The sequence below is a fragment of the Capsicum annuum genome, chromosome 6, assembly GCF_002878395.1.
Source record: "Capsicum annuum cultivar UCD-10X-F1 chromosome 6, UCD10Xv1.1, whole genome shotgun sequence".
Classification (NCBI taxonomy): domain Eukaryota; kingdom Viridiplantae; phylum Streptophyta; class Magnoliopsida; order Solanales; family Solanaceae; genus Capsicum; species Capsicum annuum.
In genome coordinates, this window is record NC_061116.1 from 50,230,797 (window position 1) to 50,254,501 (window position 23,705).

Here is a 23,705-nt window from a genome sequence, read left to right on the forward strand (position 1 = left end):
ATGGAAGAGAAACCCTCAACAAAACGATGGTAGTAGCCAGCTAGACCCAAGTAACTCCTAATATCATACGGGGAAATAGGTCTAGGCCAATTTTTCACAGCTTTTATCTTTTGAGGATCAAATCAAATACCTTCAGAAGAAACAATATGACCCATAAAAGAAACTGACGTTAGCTAAAATTTGCACTTGCTAAATTTGCCAAATAGTTAATGATATCTAAGGGTTTGCAAGACTATTCGGAGATGATCTGCATGGTCGTTCTCACTTTGGGACTATACAAGAATATCATCTATGAACACAGTAACAAACATATCCAGGTACTCTCTGAACACCCGATTTGTGAGATCCATAAAAGTTGCTGGGGCATTTTTTAGCACAAAGGACATGACCAGGAACTCAAAATGACCATATCGGGATTGAAATACTATCTTTAGAATATCACACTCCTTAACTTTAAGCTGGTGATATTTTGATCTCAAATCTATTTTTAAGAAATAGTTGGCACCTCGCAGCTAACCAAACAGGTTATTTATTCTAGGAAGAGGGTACTTGTTCTTGACTGTGACCTTATTAAGCTGACGATAGTCAATCCACATACGCAATGAACCATATTTCTTTCGCACGAACAGAATGGGTGCACCCCAAGGAGATACACTAGGCCTTATGAAACCCTTTTTTAGAAGATCTTTGAGTTGCTCTTTTAAATTCTTAAGTTCTGCGGGGGCCATATGATATGGAGGAATAGAAATACGCTGCGTATCGGGGAGACGATCAATCCCAAATTCTATCTCTCTATCAGGAGGTACCCCTGGGAGATCTTCCGAAAAACATCATGAAAGTCATTAACAATGTTGATTGACTGAATGGTCGGAGTCTCAAACTTAGTATCTATAACTCGAACCAAGTGATAGATGCAACCCTTGGATATCAATTTCCTAGCTTTAAGATAGGCTATGAAATGCCTCTTGGGAGATATAGAATTTCCAGACCACTCAAAGGCTGGCTCATTGGGAAACTGAAACTTGACTACATGGCTACGATAGTCTATAGACGCATAACAAGAGTGAAGCGAATCCATACCCAGAATAATGTCAAAATCAACCATATCTAGCTCAATCAAATCTGCAAACATAACTCTGTGAAGGGTAGTGATAGGACACTTCTTATATACTTGCTTAGCAACAATAGGTTCACTTACTGGGGTAGAAACTAGAAAAGGATCATGAATCTTTTCAGCATTAATCTTAAAATTCACAGCCACTAACAGAGTCACATAATAAAGACTTGAAATAGGTTCCATCAACACATACACATCAAAATAAAATACACGGAGCATACCAGTAACAATATTTAGTGAATCCTCCTACTCCTGGTAGGGTGGTATAGCATACAAGCGATTCTGGCACTGACCACCGACAGTACTAGATAAGGCACCCTGAGGAGGAGTAGGACGAACTAAAGGGGATAGATCACTAATATCCTAACTCTGGGTATGAACATCACGGCTCTGTTGTCTAGTATATAGACAATCTCTGAGTCTGTGGGCCAACTTCCCACAGCCAAAACAACCTCTCTGCTCAGCCATACACACTCTGGGATACGTCCTACCACACCTATTACACGGGGGATAGTTAGGTCTCTTACTCACACTGTCCTGAGACCTAGACATAGTAGGTCTATTACCCCGCCCTGCCTGACTCTGCATGTGGGAGCACTAGATGATGATGGTGCTGGCACAAAAGAACGGCTCTAAAATGGAGGGCGGATCCCTCCAAAAAATCTACTCTAACTATACGCGTGCTAATCTAATGAAACTCCCTTATTCCCTCTTACTTTCTCTCTCTCTCTTTTACCTAGTCTGCTTCAATCTGATGAGCATGTATCATTAATCTGGAAAGATCCATGTCCCTATTGAGCATAGTAGACCTACACTCTTTCACAACATAACTCGATACGCCAGTCAAAAACTTACTCATACTGGTCCTGGAATCATCCATCATACCAGGAGCATACTTAGACAACTGATTGAATTTAACACAATACTCTTTAACTGTCATAGAGCCTTGTCTCAAGTTCATAAATTCTTCTAGTTTTTCTTTCCTCATCTCTGGGGGAAAGGTCTAAGAATGCATCCTAGAATAACTACCGAATCCTGAGAGTGGAATCCTCCCCTCTACTCTTCCTCCATATCTCCACCCAATCATAAGCAACATCTTTCAAGCAATAGGAAGCTAACTCCATACTTTCTTCCTTTGTTACATGCATAATTTAGGTAATATTTTTCACCTCATCAAGATACATCTGTGGGTCCTCACCTTTCATTGTCCCATAAAACTTTGGCGGATTCATCCATATAAAATCATGAATCCAAGCTGTCACTGAATTACCTTCTTGTAGAAGTAGGACTGTGGCTTGGACATTAGCCTGAGTATTGGTGGTAACTGCTTGGCCTAGCGTCTGAAAAGCTACCTGGAATTTGGCATGAGTCACCATCTCATTTAAATGATCAGTGGGTTAAGGTCGTTCGTTGTTTCTGTGAGCTCTACAAGGAGGCATTTTTTATCATAAGAGAGCATGAATTAATAGCAGAGAGAAACTGCCGTAGGCACGATAGACTTTTCAAAGAAAGAAATGACTTTTCCTAAAAAGTCACGTAGCCTCATGCTCATAGATGTGACGCGCTACACTCCGATGATCAAGACTCTACGTAACGCAGCTTGTCAGACTCCATAGGACTCTTTAAACCTTAGGCTTTGATACCAAGCTTGTAACGCCCCAAGATCCCATCCCAAGATGTCATATGGTGCTTAAGTCCACAGGAGGCCTCAAGCTAAACCTCTAAGCCTGTCATTATTTCTATAACTCACTGTGACAATAATCAAGCTGTAATAAAAAAGACTAATCATGTCATGAACATACTGGAATACAAAGAAATTCTATCCTTTAATATCAAAATACTGAAGTTCTGGACATACTGGTACTCTATTCTGACAAAGCTTTTACTACATAAGACTGAGGATCCATTGGGATAGATCCCCAACTGACTTGTACAGAACTGGAAATAAGCCACCATCTACTATCAAGATAATAATCAGGAACATAAGTCCTCTAACCATGAGGACTCACTAACTGTACGAATATAGATGGAGGTACTCGAAGATCACCATCGCTGCTGAGACTGAGCACCTGAACCTACATCACGAGAAAATGTAGAACATATAAGATTATGGGAATCAGTACTTAGGAATGTACTGAGTATGTGGGTGTGCAGGCAACATTTAAATAATATCATAAAAGTATAAGAAAATCATGCATGTTGATAATAATGACTCTCATCGCTTGAGTTACCCGAAACATATTTTCCATAAATCATCAATAATAACGCATGCTTCATAAATCTCATAAACCATTGGACTCAACTCAAACTCTTTGACTCATGACTTAGAGTGACTTAGTAACTCATGGAACTTGGACTATTATGGACTTGGGAGTTTCTTATAACGGGCTTAAACTATGTGAGCTTACATGGAGTCCAACATCTTGCCCACGTTGGGGAGAGCTGTTCTATCCTTGCCATCAGAGTAGAACCTTAACTTTAGTGATCACTGTCTTGGCCGTTGGCCCTTAATCTTAATCCTATGGTGACACATAGTTCTGGGGAAGTAGGATTCATTGAACCCACACTTCCCGCTTGGTGCTTAATACTACTCCTAGACTTAAGCTCAGAACGGGTTAGGAAATCTACCTTAATCAACTCAAGGGTCTATCATGAAGACCAAAATATAAATATATATCTAATTTGTAAATCATAATCAACTTTTGGATTCCTAACTCGACTCAATCTCAAAATAATCTTTCTCATAATCAAGTACACTTGCTTATCAAATCATATCAAGTATCAAAATCTTCAAGAAAATATCATAGAACTCGTTCTTGACTCTCAAGCTCAATATCAATATATATTCAATAGACAAACTTCTCATGGGAAAAAACATAAACCATGACACTTCTCATAAATCACTTAGAAATCATCATTTCATGATAACAATATACAACTCATAGCATAAACTCTTAATGTAAGAAATAAGACAATCAAGTAGTCATATATGTCAATCTTGTATATCTCAAATCTCATAAATCCTTGATAAATTAATTTGGGTATAAACCCACTTTGCAAAAAAATCATGAAATTCAATAGAGATTAAATCTTTGGACACAAGAACGAAAGAAGTGTTCTTGTTCAAAGCCCCACATACCTTAATCTTTGAAATTAGATGAACTTTAGTGCTTGAGACTTTATCCACACTTGAAATAAATAATTCTTGAAGCCTACACAATGAGGAACTTGGTTCTTGAAGAAATTTTGAAGATTTATGGATGATTCTTGGAAGATTTATGTTCTTGATTAACCCTAGCTATATTATCTCAAGAGAATTGGAAGAGAAAATGATGGAATTAGGGTTTGGATGAGGACTCTCATATATATAGAGTCCTCCAAAAATGGGAAATGACCAAAATACCATTGGAAAAATCGTCAATCAATTGCTGAAAAAAATAGCTGACGATATTCGTGACAAGCTGTCAGGCCCGTGACAGGCCATCACGAATTGTCATCACAAAAAGGGTGGATTTTGTGACTTTCCGCCTTAAGGTGGCGACATTTTGTGACGGGCCGTCAGGTTTGTGACGAGTCGTCACAAAAGGTCGTCACGAATTTTCCAGCCTGACACGCTGGAGTAAAATAAGCATAACTCTTTGCTTCGATAATGGATTTTGACGAAATGGGTATCGTTGGAAAGATAATTCAATTATCTATCGTTTTGTTGGTCATGAACTCAACAATTCATAGTACAACAGGAGATATGATTATATGAAGTTTACTATGCCAAAATTCTTCTCGAGAATTCAATCGGGAAAGAATGTTTTGATTCGCCTAATAGTTAGAACATCTTTAAAGCCTTAATACACATAAACCTTGACCAGTAAAGAACCAAAACAATATAATTTATTTCTCATAAGCTTAATTCATGGTTGTACTATTTGTTGCAGCCTCAGGGTATTACAATAAGCTGAGGGAAATGACTCAAATTCCCCTTAGGCACTAAAACTATAACACTGTGCGGGAAAGAGTCATGCACCGCACTGCTCATGATATCAAAACATGTGCCGAACCTCATTCAAAAATACCAAAATATACTTTTAACCTCCCTAACCATGAATCAACTTAAAAGCCATAATTTCAAGTTCGTGAAGGACAAACTAAAATCTTTAAAGTTTAGGGATTTTGAAATGACTAAGTCCTCAACACTTCGTGAAATTTTCAAGACTTGGACCCCTTAAGCACGCAACTAAGAGCTGAATTAAGCTTGGAATCTTATGGGGTATTACGATATCTCCCCCTTGGAAACATTCATCCTTGAATTAGACTGGTTTAGTTGAGAATATTAAGGAAACTGAGATCATATACTGAACATGCATAACTTGGAACATTATTATATAACTCATTCTGAATCATGATGGATGAACTGAACTAATTTTGTGAATGCATGCAATGACATGAGAATGGTTACATAGTTGAAATGAGAATGGAAAAGGGTCAATCTAAGGAAAATTGTTAACTCAAGCTGAATCTAAGTTATGGTGAAAAGATGATGGTACTTAGTTCGCATATCTGCTTCTACTTCCTAAGTACCTCCCTCAATAGACTGATTCTGACATAGAACTCTTACCAAGGGAACTTCTTTTTTCCTTAGTCTATGAATCTGATAATCAACAATCTCAACTGGGACTTCTTCGAAAAAAAGACAATCCAAAAGGCCCATACTTTCTAAAGGAACAACAACAGTTGAATCACTAATACATTACTATAACAAAGAAACATGGAACACTGGATGCACTGATGCCAAATCTTCAGGTAACTCAAGCTCATGGGCTACCTTTCCAAAATAATTCAACATTCTAAAATGGCCAACATAGCGGTGACTGAGTTTCCCTTTCTTGCCAAATCTTTTCACTCCTTTCTTAGGAGAAATTTTCAAATAGACCAAATCACTAACCTCAAACTTTAGAACTCTTCTACTCATATCTGCATAAGATTTCTACTAGCTTCAGGTTGTCTTCAGCCACTCTCAAATCAACTAAACTTTCTCCATAGCCTCAAACACTAAATTTGGCCCTATCAATACAGCCTCAACTGCTTCAAACCAACCAACAAGAGATCTACATCTCCTTCTATAGATAGCTTCAGATAAAGACATCTGGATACTAGAGTGATAGCTATTGTTATATGCAAACTCAATCAAAGGTAAGTGGTTATACCAAATACCTTTTGAGTCAATAATACAGGACCTCAATATATCCTCTAAAGTCTGAATGGTCCTCTCTGCCTGACCATCTATTTGAGGATAAAAGCTGTACTGTGATGAACTTGGGTGCCCAGACCCTTCTAAAGTAGAAAAACTTACGACGATCGAATAAAATGGCACATGAAAATTGGTTTTGGTTTAGAAAGGTTTAATTATACCTCTCCAAAAATATTGCATTGTTTGTTTGGTTTTGATAATTATATAACTATTGTGGCTATTTGTATGGCATTATAATTATGGATTTGACAACCTTTTTTTGAATGTGCATGAACTGGATAGTTGGTAGTTGATAATATAGTCTTATGCCAGTGTGTTTAGGTACATACCTAGTCCTATAACGTGTGAGCAGTCTAGAACTTGCCCAGTTACTCAAACCAAAGTTGAATGATAGGTCGTTAGGAAAGAATCATAGATCATTTTTTAATAGTCCACTATTGATCTAGATAACCTACCAAATGAAATAAATATCCCTTGATCCCAAACTTTGAGCCTTAAATAGTCCTTGTTTTATTAGCTGATTCACTTTCCCATGTTTGTACAATAAACCTACTTTAGCCCTAGACCTTTCTTGGACATTGTGTAAGTTGAGGGTGGCTACTGTAGGGGGTGCATAAAAGAAGTTAGGTATGAATAATAAAATGATTTTTGAAAAAGATACAGGTGTGGGGTGTGTTATAACATAAAAAAACAAAAGAAAAGTAAAATAAAAAAAGAAAGTGAACAAAGATAAAAAGAAAAAATTGAAAGAAAATAAAACCACACCTGAAGTTTGAAAAGAATAAAGGAGAAAGGGGGAAGAAAAGATATAAGGGCTAAAAGTGGAAGTCAAACTAGTGTAGTTTTGAGGATGGATGAGTCACTTTATCTATATTTATCATACCCATCCCTAAGCCTATATTACAAGTCAAGCAAAGTCGTATAGTTTTCCTAACCCAACCACCCAAAAATCAAGGTATAGAAAATAAGCGCAAGCCTATAATATTAAATGCACACGGTTTGAAATTCTTTGTAAGAGTAAGTGTCTTTGTATTAATTTTAATTTTGATAAACATTGTGAGTATGGGACTTTTTTATAGTAAGGTCATATGGGTTACCTTTCTAGTTGCTAGCTATCAGCGTAACTGACATTGGTATATATGCATGGTAGTCTATTTATAATTTAATGTCATTTCTTGGTCCTCCTGTGTCATGAGAGCTTTGCATAAACATAATGTTTTGGTTTGATGATATAGGAGGGGGTTAAATTTGAAAAAAAATCCATGTATGACAAGTGTTTCAATGACTTTCGTAGGTATTTGAGGGTTTTTTGGTTAAGCATCTTTGCCTTTTTGTTTTGTTTTGTTTGCCCTAAGATATGAAAATTTTCTAAGTTGAGGGTGTTGATATGTTGTGCTTTTATGCAACTTTTAATTCTTAAAATATGGAATATATGCTAGTTGAAAGGTATTTTTATGTGGATATGATATGTTTTTGTGGAGTTTACAAAGAAAATAGGTTTTGGGAGTTCAGATTTAGAAAACTATAAAAAGGGATACAATGTGCATCAACAAGACTTGGATAAACCATTGGATCTTGGAACGAGTTGTTCTAGGATATTTTAGGAGAGAATCTAAGGACATAAAAGATAAATGTTTGGAATTACAACATTCCACGATCCATTAGTTCTTACCATAAGACCATTCTATGGTTCGTGGGATTTGATCATAAAAAGAATAAAATCCAAGTCTATAATGAAGACCACCTACCACAAGCCATCCTATGAAAGAATGAGTCACTTTAAAGAGAAATCCTAGAAACTTTAGAGAAATTGTAAAAGTAATCATCCAATAATGACCAAAAGGGATGGATCATCGAATCATTGCATGAGTCACTCTATCCTATCGTCTGAGTTGCTGAGCATGCAGTCCATTTCTATTTAGGACAAGTTTCAAGTTATTTATGGATCACTTTATAGGTTTTATTTCATTCTAAACATACTACTATTGAATTTTAAGTTTACGAAACATATTACATTATTCTTTGTTTGTGGTGACAATATTCACATAACGATTCTTGATTATTGAATTTCCTTGATGATTCAAGTTCTTGGATTTTATCAACTCAATTCTTCTAAGTTCATAATTATGATTTCATCTATAATTTTTTATTATAATTCTTTAAGCATGAGTAGTTAAATCTTGCAACTAGGGTTGTGGGAACCATAATGAATTAATAAAGTAGGCTAAGTACATAGTGATTCTTGAATGGTGTTTATTCATGTATTTTTTCCCTTATGTTGATTGTTTTTTATTTTAATGGTTGCAAACACTATAACTCACCTTAATCCCTTAATTGTTGGACCAAAGAGGTAAAGAAAAGGAAAAGGGATTAACAGTAGAGATTTGAGGATTCTAACCATCATCGTATAGCTTGACCTTGTCTAAAAATAGCTAATCTGGGATCAAAGGTACGGGTTAGTAAAGAAAACACTCACAGACATACCAAGTTGCATCGCGATATTCATCTATATAGGGGACCAACTATTTAGGTGAACTTAACTTACAGATTTTACATGCTAAGAACCATGATAGATCATTAGTATGTCACACTTACTAAGTTACAAAATCATGGGGAACAAAATCCTACTCCATTATAATTCTTGATTACAAACTACATAAAATTGTTACTTGATACTTGGTTACTAAAAGTTTGTGACATAATACTTGTTACCTTCAATTTCCCCATTTGGGAAATTGTTGACTAATAGTCTCAATAACCGTATTTATCTAGCTCCTCGCAATATTTCCTGTGGGATCGACCCCAACCAATGTGTCTTCTATGATTGATTCAATGATTGTCTTATACTTTAATTTCAAGGTGTAATTTGGGTGACATCAAACATACACAAACATGAACTGGCCTAAGTCTTTGAAAATCAATAAAACACTCTATTACCTACTAATCATCTACCCTAATATGTGACCTACATATGTTTCTATCTAGATACATGTCCTCAGTAATACAAAGTTGTTCCATTTCATTTGACGACCTCTTTCCAAAACTTTTTTGGCCTACCTCCACCTCTTATCATACTTTATGCATTCAACCTCTCCAAACTTGAGGTGTCTGTGAATCTCATCTTAATATATTCAAACCATCTCAATCTAACTTCCTATTTTTTTCTACCACAAAGTCTTATAATACCTTATCCACCACATACTTATTCTTATCTGATTACTCCTAGTATGTATGCAAATTTATATTTGCATCCTTATTTTTGCAACTTATATCTTCTGACATAAGATTTCTTAACTGCTAGCACCCTACCCCATACAACAAAGACAATCTAACTAAAACTATATAAAATATTCCTTTAAATTTTTGTGCTACCATTTTATCACACAATATACCGAAGGCAAGCCACTACTTTATCCATTTCTCCCGATATGATGTGTATGCCACCATCATTGATGTCTTCACTTCCTTGAATTATATTCCCAAGATACTTGAATCTTTATCTCTTGAGGATAGACTATTTTAAGCCTCACTTTGACTTTTTCCTCATGCATCACATCACTAAATTTGCACTCTAAATATTTAGTTTTGATCCTGTTCAACTTGAACCCTTTAGACTGTAGAGTTTGTCCCAAACCTCTAACCTAGCATTAACTCCACTACATGTCTCATTAATTAGTATTGTGTCATCCACACATAATATACAACCATGGATTCTCATCCTAAATATGTCGTGTCAACTCATCCATCACCAAGGAAATAGGAACAGGTTAATTAAGAATAGATCTTTGGTGCAATCCTATCTCAACTATGAAATGCTCTGAGTCTCCACCTATCGTTCTAACCTGAGTTTTGACTCCATCATCTATTTCCTTTATCACTCTAATATAAGCCGTTGGTACACACCTAGTTTACAAACACCACCAGAGGAATTTCCTCAGGACTTTTTCATAGGCCTTTTCAAGGTCAATAAACACCACAAGTATGTCTCTCTTCTTTTTTCTATATTTCTTGATCGATATCCTCACAAGATGGATGGTTTTAGTACTCGATTTTCCAAAAATTAATCAAAATTTATTATTAGAGTGATACCCTTCTCCTCATCCTCAGCTTAACTACTCTTTCCTAAAGTTTCATAGTGTGACTTAGAAACTTGACATCCTTATAATTGTTATAGTTTTGCATATCACCTTATTCTTGTACAATGGGACCAATGTACTCTACCTCCATTTCTAGGGCATGTTGGTTATCTTAAACTAATACTAAACAACTTATTTAACTACTCTATACCTACTTTGTGTATGCTTTCCTATAATTCCACCAGAATCTTATTTGGTCCTATTATTCTTACTCTGCTCATCCTACTAATAGCATGTTTAACCTCCTCAATCCTAATGCACCTATTTTACCTAAAGTTTTATTGCATCATGAAGTGTTCCTAATTACCCAACACAGTATCTCTATCCTTATTTTCAATCAAGAGCTTATATATGGTTGTTATCTTTGCTTAATTAGGGTCTCTTCCACCAAAACCATGCCTTCCACACCCTTAATACACCTCAATTGATCCAAGTCTCTATTCTTTCTCTATCTCACTTTCGTATGTCTACATAAATTTTTTCCCCTATTTCAATATACAGGCATTCTAAAGTTTTATTCTTAATTGTCGTAAGTGCTATCTTAGCTTTTTTTTTCCCTGATAAATTTTTTTGTGGTTGCTTATCCTCCTCATCTACGGACTCCATCAACATTGCAAAAGAAGCCTTCATTTCTCTCAATTTGCCATTGAATTTACCATTCCACACCAATACCCTCGACAACCACTAAAGATCCCTCTATATACTCCCAATAACTCCCTAGTTGTTTTCCTAATGCAACTAACTATATTGAATGATTAACTAATCTTTTAAATGATATCATATCATCATCAAACCCATTTTGACCCTCTATTTCTTATTGGAATAGAATTCCCACTTTTATGTCCAAAAGAGATTACAACTTAACCATCTCTCTAGAACCATTTAATAATAGTATTATATGTTTTAATATTTCTACTTTAGTCCTTTAAATAAACTTCACAAGGAAAGTTTGAAGATACCTTTAGCATATATATGACATTATAGAGGAAGTCCTATAGGATATTGTAGAGCTTATGGATGATTGTAATCACCATCTAGGTCATTTTCATGCATTTTAACAATTGAGAGTTTTCCTATAGCTTCTCCAAGTCAATTATGACTTGTTTGAGCTGATATTTTATTTATCAGGCATTTTATTTTGTTTTTACAACCAATTTCCTTATTTTAAAGTCTTCGCTGTTAAGAATTTGCTAGTGGTAAAAAACTACATTTAACAACATCGTATGCCAAATTTTGGAAATTTCTTCAGCTCTAATATGTTGATTTTTGGATAAGGAAATCTTTGTCTTAGGTCTCGAGGCTTTTGAACTCATTTTAAGCTATTGGCCGAAAGTTGATAAAAATGGACCATGAGTGTAGGGCCCACACTTTATTGAAACAATCTCAGATAAAAATTTTGACTGTTCCATTGAGTCCAAAATATTGAATTTGATAGGGTAGCATAGTCCACTTGCATTTATGAGATTGTGGATGAATTTTGATGAGTCGATGAAAACTTAGAATTTTTGAAGTCCCAACTGGTGCATTCGCTAAAGCGACACTTAGGTCACTTTAGCAGAGGCTGCTTAAGAGGCAAGTCGGTTTCTTAAGTGACTAAGCTTACCAGTTGGGTTCGCTTAAGTGAAGCCCAACCCCTTAAAGTGAAGGTTGCTTAAGAGGATCCATGACTGTTTTAACGAAAGATGCAAGGTTAATTGGTACTGCTTAAGTGGTACTCGGCTGCTTTAGTAGTGACCACTTAAGCGGCACCTAGGAAGCCATTAAATGCAATAATTGCCTGATTTTCTCCCTATTTTCCATAATTCCAAGAGCTAAAAATCCCTAGAGAGCGTAGAAAATTGGGAGAGTGATTATTGAGAGATTTTGGGGTGTTTGTGAGATTGGATTACTTATTTCTTTATCAAAATCTTGGTAAGTTTCCATTAAATACTTGGTTAATTCTTCCAATTATTCCTCGAATCCCTAATGTCTTGTTGAGTAGATTGAAGTACTATTTAAGCTCAAAATTTATTAATTCGTAAGGTTAAATGTTTCTTGAGTATAGAGGAACATATTAGAGATTTCAAAAGTGTATTTCTGCAAGCAGGCCCTAGATGGTATTTTTATATGATTTTGTACCCAAAGCATAAAAATGCAATATGGGTATCGTTGTTCTTATGTTGACGAGTAGATTATCATTTTGATAGTGTGGCATCGTATAGAAGCTTCTCAAAATGAGAAATAGTAGATTTAGTAGATCTTACAAGGCTTTCTTTGGCGTCCAGGTATGCTTGGATTACCTTTCCCATAGATTAAGCAAAATTATAGTATGAATGTGATATTATGCTAGTTTGGGATGGGATTTAGGTCTTTGAGGTATATTTAGCATTAATTGGATCTTTTAACTGATTGGGGAATCAAAATTAGGCATAACAGACTTAATTAGTCATTCTTTAGGTAGATTTACTATCTTAGGACTAAATTGTGGCTTATGTAGTATCTATTAGTTAATTTAGATACCATATCCTCTTTTGAGGCTGAATGTGCCTTAGAACTGATTTTAATAGATAGAAGTGGGCCCCTCCGGTCCACCTTAGGTCAAGATTGGTATAAAATCCTTATTGGACCAATAGGCCTTGTGAATTATTTTAATCACATTCTTGTGCCCGGGAAGGGTTGCATACATGATGTTTTATTCAAGATTGGTACTTAGGAGATGATATTAGATCCAGTTTGAGTTTGGCAATTTATGATATTAAGATAGTTTTGATTTCGACATTATTGATGATATGAGTTTTGGTTCAAGTCTGACATTGAGAGGTTATTTATGACTGTTTGAGTCCAGTTTTTACGGTATGAAAATATCCATGGTTATGATTTCAGGATACGATTAATTAGTATGATTGTGATTATTACTTCTCCTTGATTGAACCCTCTAGGCTTATGAGGGGGCCGCAATGGATTATTTACTTTATTGCACCTTCTGGATTATGGGGGCTTGTTATATAATGATTGCTATATTTCCTTTAATGTTATTATTATGATTATTTAATTACAGAGTAAATTCCTTCAATTGCCACTGAAATTTTACAAACATCCCACTATTGTGAATTATGATTTTTTTGGACGATAATATCATTGAACTCTACAATTATTCCAAAAAGAAAAAAAATAACTAAAGTATTAAAAACATAAAAGCATGACCCATTTAACTATATTTTGACCCACCACTTAATTATTCATAACCCATAACCTATGACCTATTTGACCACCTTTAGCAGATTCATTATTTCATCATTTTTTTAATTTTTTTAATGCAAGAAAAGGCAAGGAGTCTCAAAAGTAATCTCAAATTTAGGAAACATAAAGGGCAAAAGTCCTGAGCCATTGAAAACCAAGGCACCTCAATAGAAGTAAATGAAAATAGATTCAAATCATGCTTGCCACCGCCTATCAAGTACCCAATTCTGAGAATTTTTAACTGACATACAAGGTAAAGAACTAGAACCTAGAAAGCAAATCAAAGACCAAAATATAGTAGAACTAAATAAAATAGAGTCTACATAACACACTTTATGGAAATAGAAAGCATTAAAAACACCAACATTACACTGCACTGTTCACTTTTCCTTCTTCTGGGCAGCCTTAGTGACTTTGGCACCAATTGGATCCTTCTTGTCAACATTCATAAAAACGCGGACCGCAACAGTTTGCCTCATGTCTCTCGCAGTAAAATGAAACTATCATGGGTATTTAACAAATTTTCCAACCACCATAGGCTTGGTGGGAATAATCTTAACCATACCAGCATCAGCATTCTTCAAGAACTTAGGCTCTTTCTCGAGTTCACGAACGACTGTCAATCTTGGTCAAAATCTCAGCAAAATTAATAGCAATATGGGATGTATGGAAGTTGAGACTCTTAATTTCTTCATTAGAAGAGACTCTTGATCAATTCTTTTCATTTACATTTTCTTTTATATGTGCAATCTTTACAATATAAACAACAACTTTTATTCTACCCAACATAAATCTGGATTAATCAGACTCCAAATTGGACACCAAATGAAAAATAAGAAAAACTTATTCTATTGCATATACCAAACCTATGGATATCTTAACATTCAAGAAAAAAGCAGCAACTAAAAAATTAAGAGACTTGTAAGTTTATATAGATGAAGCAAAATATGAACAGAGTAGTCTAATCAATAAAAAAGTACTTGAAGTATACAAACATCATTCATAGATGATGACTTATCTTACTCATTACCCAATATTACAATGAAACATAAAGAGAGAAACAAACAAGCATAGATAGCAAAAGATCATGTTGATATTCTATTTGAATAATAGCAAAAATGATGCTCCTAATATTCAACATTGTAGATAAATATTGCTTAATAGAGGCAACAGTAGCAGACTATATAATTTAATAAACATGTATATATGAATACTAATTTTAGCAAAAGTCATAAAAATTATGTATATAAAAGTGTTTCCCAAGATCAAATAAAGACACTAACATAAATCCTATATTTTACTCTTTTTCTGACCAGTACTCTTCTTCTATACAGTAACTACATAATTTGGTATGGCTTTTATTTTAAGATGTTCACCGCTCTTCAAAATAGAATGTCTAATAGGTAATTTGGTAACATGCACAGAGGTCTCACAATCAGCACCACATCCACCTAGTCCATTCAATATCTCTAAAAATTCATCAGCAGCATGTAATATTTCATCGAGTACTTCAGCAGTAAGTGATTTCATAATTTGTGCACCTTTTTGACACAAAAAGAAAAAAGAAAAAAATAGATAAAGAACTTATTACCTGAGTTAAGTTCAAATCCATCTGAGAGTTAATCCACAACTGAGAGTTATCCCAAAAGTCATCATTTTCATACTATTTTGTTGAATTTGTAACCTCTTCAGGTTGACTTGAAGATGCCTGTAATTCCTCGAGATCCCATTCAGAGATGTCATACGGTGCTTCTGACCTCGAAGGACCACAAGTTAACCCTTTTTCCAATATTTGTACCTGTACACTGCTTAATATCTGAAATAAATGCAGAAACTGGCCATAAGGTTCAACACATCTATACATACTCAAAACTGAAAACTGAATACTAATACATCTGTCTGAAAAGCCTCGAAACTCTCTGAACTGTGGAGTTGATGAGACAGGTCCCCAACTAACTCCATCTACTAAAAATATAAACAAAGTCTAATGCCTTAATAGTAAACTGAGATGCGTCCTCAAAAGAAGAGGACTCACTACTGCGACTACTGTTGCTGACTGGGACTGAACTACTGAGGAAATTCTGGTTCCTATGCCTGTGAACCTATAGTGCCAAATAAAACACCATAGCACAAATACGTAAGTACAGGAATGTACTAAGTATGTAGACGGGGTAAGGTTAAATGCAAGGGCTCATGCATGCACAATATCTAAATTGAATGATCATGAAAATGTCGCACGAGAACATATACATAAATTCACAGACCATAGTCATAATCATCATAACTCTGATACTGAAACTCAGGTACTGCCTTACTGCAAACTGAACTCATTACTAAAACTGATATACTGACTCATCTGATACTGATGACTGAGAAATTGGATATACTTACATCGATGAATAAATTTTGAGCTTACTTCTCTCGACTGACAAGATTAAAGATCAATCTCTCTAACTGATGATTAAGGAAGCTATTATCAATGGTAAGGAAATGATCATATCTGAATCTGGCAACAAGAATACTCAATAGAATCTGAGACTGTGATCAAGCCTGTCTAGTGGCATATATCTTAATATGATATGAAATAACTATATATGAGACCAAGCCTATCTGACTGGATGGTCCATGAATAATGGAACTATCTGAGTTCCTCATAATGATAGATGACTGTATATGACGGTCGTGATTTCTAAAGATTGATACTGAAACTCAAACAATAATTGAAACTGTGGGAAGTAGTTACTTAATCAATATGCCCCAACCTACCACAGGTGGGGTCCAACCTATAACCCCAGCTGGAAGGGTTTCAATACCATGCCACAGGTAAAGACCTCTCTCTGGTCAATCCTCTCTAACAGATGACCCTTACCAGGCAGTAGACCTAAGGTAATATAATAGTCAAACACTCTCTCTCTGGAGGTGACAGCCTTTTTCCTAACAGTGACTCCTATATCCTATGTTGGCTACACAATTCTGAAGGTCAGGGATTGCTACTAATGACTCTGGCCTCTCTCTCTAGCGGAAGGAGCCGCCATCCCTTCCCTCGCTCGGTTCTAGTTTCTACTCCCAACTGAAAGACTCTGACTAAATTCTTAACTAAACACAACTAAACTGAATCTGATACTGATCATGTTTATATAAAGATCTGGCTGAGCTACGCTGAGATCACTTAGTTCCGTATCTAATGGAAATAGTATTAAATCATGATATTTGACTGACGATACAAAGCTTGAATAGATTATTCAGTCACTTTCGAGATTAGAATTGAACACTTGCATACTACTAGATCTGAGCTAATTACAGGATTGGGGCTAGATCACTAGCGATATAGAGATTACAAAGATAACTGAGATTACTAAGGTTTCTTAAGTTCTGCAATTGTCTGAGGATACAGAGTTCTATAGTTCACTGAATTTTAAGAATCATGGCTCAACTGGAATTATTGTGAAACTGACACAGATCTAGATAGTAACTAAGTTATCGGGTATAAATACCCCCAGGACTCGATAACATAAAATAAAGCATAATCATTCCTCCACCATTATAACCATTCATTCATCTTCATCATCACAATCATTCATTTACTATCACAGTCATTCATTCATCATTATTATCATTAAAGCATCTCTTCAAGTATTTAGGAAACATAATATACCTTCACCTTTACAATCATCAAGGCATCGCGTCAAGCATTTTGGAAATATCAACATACACTAACGTTAGGAAACATGCTACTAGATTATACTTCCTTCAACAAGATCTTACCTCAAGTACTTCACACCTAAATCAGTCTTGACATATATTTTGACATCACATGATTTGGGGAAAACTTCATAGTATCATGTCTCAACTTACTTGCTAACCACTTAGCATGTATTAAAAGCTTAGTATATATCAAAGAACACATAATTGGGGAATTTACTACCATCACATCTCCACTTGTTCACTAAGGTCCTTTAACAAACATTGGACATGCATGGGTTCATATTTATTTAGGGATTTCCCACTATCATGGAATAATTCATCCACTTGGGCATTTTATGAAACACCAGACCTGCATAAACTAACTCACAATTTGGGGTTTCATCTTCAACATACTACAATAGCCATTTTATGCTTCACCTATGCTTTTTATCAAACCTATGGGGAACATGCTCTACTTATTCAACCATTTCTACACCCAAATGTCATGAACACATCACATAGAAAACAACATAAGGAAGATTCATCACAAATATTATCACATGGATTCCACATACAAGGGTCAAAAATCATGAACCTTGTAAACAAACATGAATCAAAACTCAACAACACATGGAAAATCAATTTCAACTCACATGAATCACTAACAACTCCTAAACATAAAATCTTTGAGTTTTAGAAAAGGGTACTTGAGCTTCTTGGATGAAAGGGACCCAAGAATCAACATCTACATACCTTGTAAAAACTCTTTTCTTGAAAGTCTTTAGAAGATTTCTTGATTTCTCTAGATATTTCTTGATCTTCGTTGAAGAAGAAGAGAGGATTTTGTTTCTTGGAAACCCTAGTTTTTGCTGGAAGAAAAGAAAATGAGGCTAAAATCCCTTAGCCGGGTATTGATAGAGGTTAGGGATAAGGGAAAAAGACCAAAAAGCCCTTGGAATTAAACTAAAAATTTCCCAATTTTACATGCAGGAACGACGCGCCATAATCACGCTAGTTCACTGGAATTTGGACAATTAGGAAACTGCATGACAGTACGATGCGGTGGAAATCGCATTGCCATCTTTGGTTTTCAACTAGAACTATACCGCGATGTGGTGGAATTGTGGAGTTTCACTGGATTTTGACAATTGCCATTTTGGCTGGCTCCGCGATGCGCTAAGGTGCCAGGTGGCACACTGTCTCACTAAAATGGCTCTAACTCTTCACCCGAGTGTCTGATTTTGGCAAATTTGGTATCGATGGAAAGCTAATTCAATGATCTATGTGAAAAAGGTGGAAATTAGGGAAATTCCACACGATTCAAAGTATTTCATACTTGGAAAGACACTTCTAAAACTCTTAGACCCAGATTTTCGCTTTACTGAATACGCTCTAAGGCTCAGACTGGAAGAGCACTTTGCGGGGTATTACAATGCCTCACCAGATGTTTTGGCCCATTTTTAATGACCTATAACAATATGACTATCATCTTTGCAAGTGAACATTTTCCTTTTACAAAGCCCTTCCTAGATAACTTTTAAGTTCCTATTTTTTTAGCCTTTTTTCAGCTCTCTTTTCAATATTTTTAGCAGCTGCAGTTGTTATTTGCTTTTCTGATTCTTTGTCTTATTTCTTTCTATTCTTGGGCTTTCTCCTTTTTTTCTTCACAACTTTAGGAAGAAGAATTTCGACACAGTCCATAACTTATGGCCAATGATCTTCACGATTTGTCGGATTGATGTAATATGAATACACACTATTGAAAGTATCAACATGATAGAATACATTCCCATACTTTTCTACTTTTTCATTGTTTCCAATAATAGAAATATAGACATAAGTATATGGAAATCCAATTAAATCAAACCTCCTACAAGTACAACTCTTAGCCGTAAAATCCACTACATATGGTCCACCAGGTCTGATAACTCTAACCTTTGGCCCTCCTGAATATTCAAGTCTAAACATAGCAGAATCATCGTTCATTTTGTTCAATTTCTTTACACTCTTTGGGCAAATCATGCCTTGATACTTGTCAATTCAAATTTTCTTTTGTACAACCTATTCATTAACTTATTTTTTTATCATTTCTATCATCATAATGATTGGTTTATCCCTGAAATTAAGAACATACCTAAAAAATATTAAAAATACATTAGTTACACACATTGATAATAGTTGATGGCTTTTGTTGGTTTTCTATGCTGGTGACTCGAATAGAAAATTAAAAAATTGCTTATGCTTCACAAAAGTTCTACATTTTGACAAAGAGTTTTTCTTTCTCCTTTCGTCTACTACAATTTATAGAGGTAAAAAATTTCAAGAGTAAATCTAGATAAATTTATTAGATGCAATTCAACTTTCAATAGTGATATAAAACTTTGAATATTAATTGAATATAGATGTAAATAATTAAATTATAAACCATCAGGGCAAATTAAGAAAAACGCCCACTAGGTTGCGTTGATAAGTATAGAAGATACTTTTGTTATTTACCTATTGAATCTTTCACATAAGTTGTTTATCAGCATATCACATCTAGTGTTTGTGCTAAGAAGTGCCCTAGTCCAACTTTCAAATGGTCTCTCTAAATGATTAAACCATTCTCTTTCTTTTTTATCTTCTTACTTAATTTCTTCAATACACCGTTGCTGCTTTCCATATGAAATCATTCAAAGTTTTACATCTGTGTTTTCCTCTAAAATTTTGATTGTCTAACACAACTTCTATGTTCAGCAGATGGAAATAATTCCTTGACTTCTCCTATTAAGCCCTACAATAATGATTAGACACAACATTAAAACTTTAAAGAAAATAACATAAAATAGTATGTTAGATAAGTATGTACGTGATTTACCTTTTGTCGGTCAGACATGAATGCAATATGATGGTTATTCCTTATTTCTAAGTCATATCCAAGATTTTCTAGGAACCAACTCCAAGTTTCTTTACTTTTATTTTGAGCTATTACAACGTATGCAATAGGGAAAATGTATTCATTGGGATCAATTGCAATTGCAGACAATAAATTTCCTCCAAAAGTTCCTTTTACCCAACATCCATCAAGGCTAATATAAGTCTACATCCCGACTCAAATTATTCTTTTAGTTCTCTAAGCATACATAAAAACCTTAAAATCTTTCATCATCTCTCCAAATCACAATTGTTGATCTAGGATTAGAATTCATCAACTTAGCTCTTTGTGACAAAAGTTGACCATATTGAAGTCCTTCTTCTCCATGTACCCATTCCAAAGCTATTTTTTTAGCACTCAATGACTTTTTATATGATATTGTATAGCTACAATCCTTTAGGAAAGCTCCAATTAGTCCTTTTACACTCCAATCAGATCAACTCTAAAATTATTGAGATATCATTTAGCAATATACTGCGATGACATGAGAAAATTATCAAACACGTTGCCACCTATATGAGTAAATTTAATGGACTTAATCTGAATAGTAGGGTCATCTTGAATAAATTTGATAGCATGAATACTAAATGGACAACAATTTTCCTTACAAGAGCATATAACTCTTACTGTATCACTAGTAGCAAACTAAAATTGTCTCCTATATTTAATGCCCTGTCTCTACAAAGTTGTTTAAATTCCTCAAAATCTCAAAACTTCATCCTTAATGCCAACGTTGGCCTATCTCTATGTTTCGTTTAATTTTACTCTTCATATGAAACCTCATCATTTTCTTTTTCAGAATCAACCTCCTCACGAAATTCATCTGAATCTGCATAATCAGAATCAACATCAATAGTCTGTTGTTGTACTATAATCAAAGTCCTAGATGATGGGCCTAATGTCGAAGCCACGTTTCTCCTCCTTCCTTTTCCTTTCCTAGTGTTTTATTTTGCTATAACCTCCTAAAAGTCATTATTCTCATTAGATATGTTATAACCAAAATCACAAAAATCTTCCTTAACATCACTATCCCATCTTTCTATAGTAACTTGTCCTGTGATAAGATTATCATCCTCAACATTAATACAATTCAAAAAAGACTCAAATTATTACAGTTGTACGGCTGAATACTCTTACAATAAGCAAGTGAAATTGACCATAAAAAGCATAAGCATCAGATTAAAGAGACCAAAAGAGACAAAAGTTGACACCTTAACGACTCATAGTCACTAGGCACGAGTCATCACCATGACTCATATTCTAGGTAGTGACTCAGGGATACCTCACTAATTTGGTTATGAGTCCCACCTAATATTGTGACAAAACTTTATGACTCGTGGGGTCCTAGTCATAGTCAAGATAGAAACATAGGTAATCCTCACTGGTGTAACTATGATAGGAACTGAATGACTCATATAGAGTGGCTATGACTCGTAGTGTCTTAGTTACTGCCTAGATAGTTAACTCAACACCGGTGGAAATTTTTAGAGTCCCAAACCTAGGGTATTACACTATTGGAGTTTGTTGACAACCTAGAGGTTAAGGACGGCCAAGACAAGTAGTCTCAGCCAGAGACCAGAATAGGGAGCCTTCCCCATACCTTATTCCTTCTCCTATGCCAAAGATTCCAAAACACTAGTCAGTGGTGTGCTAGAGGCCATCCCAAGCTCCATCAGGGTTTATTTCTTTGTCCCTACTTAGGGATGCTTAATCTGTAGACCAGAGTGTTACTGAGGTAAAATCACAGTGTGTAGCTGTGGTTTCTATAGTTGAGGTTTTTCCAGGACTATTAGTTGTTCAATTAGTAGTTTCCCATCCCACTATGTCTGCGCAGATTCAAAAGATTGATTTTGCTTAAATTTTCTAGGGCACCGAACGAGGATGCTTAGGAGTCCTTGGTTGCTTATAAGGATAGGCTCCATAATATGTCCTAGTTGAGAATGGTGGTTGTACTATACTACCTTTTAGTTGGATTTGGTTGATCGACATTGGTTGAGAGGCTATCTCGATTACAAGATAGTTGGAACTCCCTCTTTGACATGGACTTAATTTTCTAAGGTTTTCTTGAAAAGTACATAAATGACAGCATTACAGATCATCTTTCTTACACATAAAACAAATATGAGCAACCCTCAGAGAAATACTAAAATGAATAAAGACCTTATCAAGAAGATCCTGCAACTACTTATATATCTCTTTTAAATTAGTTGAAGTCATTCTATAAGGAGGAATAGAGATAGAACAATATCTGATAGAAGAACAATTCCAAAGTCTATTTCCCTATTGGGAGGAATGTCAGAAATATTCTTGGAAAACACTTTAGGAAACTCATTAATTATAGGGACAGGTTGCAAAAAGGAACCATCAGAACTAGAATTTTCAACTCGAACTAGATGATACAGACACCCATTGGAAATCAACTTCCAGGCACTAACATAAGAAATAAACCTCCCTTTAGGCACTAAGGAACTACCCTTCCATTCAATTATTGGTTCATTGGGAAATTAGAAATTGATCATTTGGGTCCTATAATCCCAAGAAGCATAGCGCAAATGAAGCCAATCTATTCCCAAGATCACATCAAAATACAACATATCAAGTTCTATCAATCCACTAATGTCTCTCTATGAAAGATAGGTACCACACAACCCCTATAGATCTTTCTAGCTACAATAGAACTATCCTCTAGAGTAGACACAAAAAAGGGACCAAAAATAATTTTGAGACCAAAACCAAAGTACACAACCACATAAGGGTTCATATAAGAGAAGGTAGACCCTGGATCAAGAAAGCAATACACATCATCAGAGAAGAGTTCTAACATACTAGTAACAACATTGGAGATACCTCAAATTCCTGATGTGTGGTAGGAGCATAAAGACGATTCTGACCAGTGAAGATACCAAATGTAGCATCCTTTGGTGCTTGAATCTAATATATGGCAACCAAAATCTTATTAGCTCCAGTAGCAACCTTAGCTAAAGAAAAGTTCCTCTGAATATGACTAGTCTAGCCACAGTTAAAATATAAGTTTCTTCACTCATCACAATAATCACTTTGAATCTAACTATAGAATCGACAAGCTAAGGAGGATAGGGTAGGGTTGATTAAGCTCTACTAGCCTAAGATTGGTCACCCTGTGTCATAGAACCACTGCTTGTCTAAAATCAACGAGCACCAAGTGGCTTAGGATAAGGAGTACTAGCCAAAAAATATGAAACATAATTTTCCCAAGTCTTCTTCTTGCTCGTTGTCTACTATCTCTCTCACTAGCTAGCCGGGGGATTCAATCTCATAAACTACCTAAATTGAGTAACCTTAGAAGAACTCACAGTAGCACTAACAGGACAAGGCTGATGAGACTGAAATATCACCAACTGAGTAAGTAGA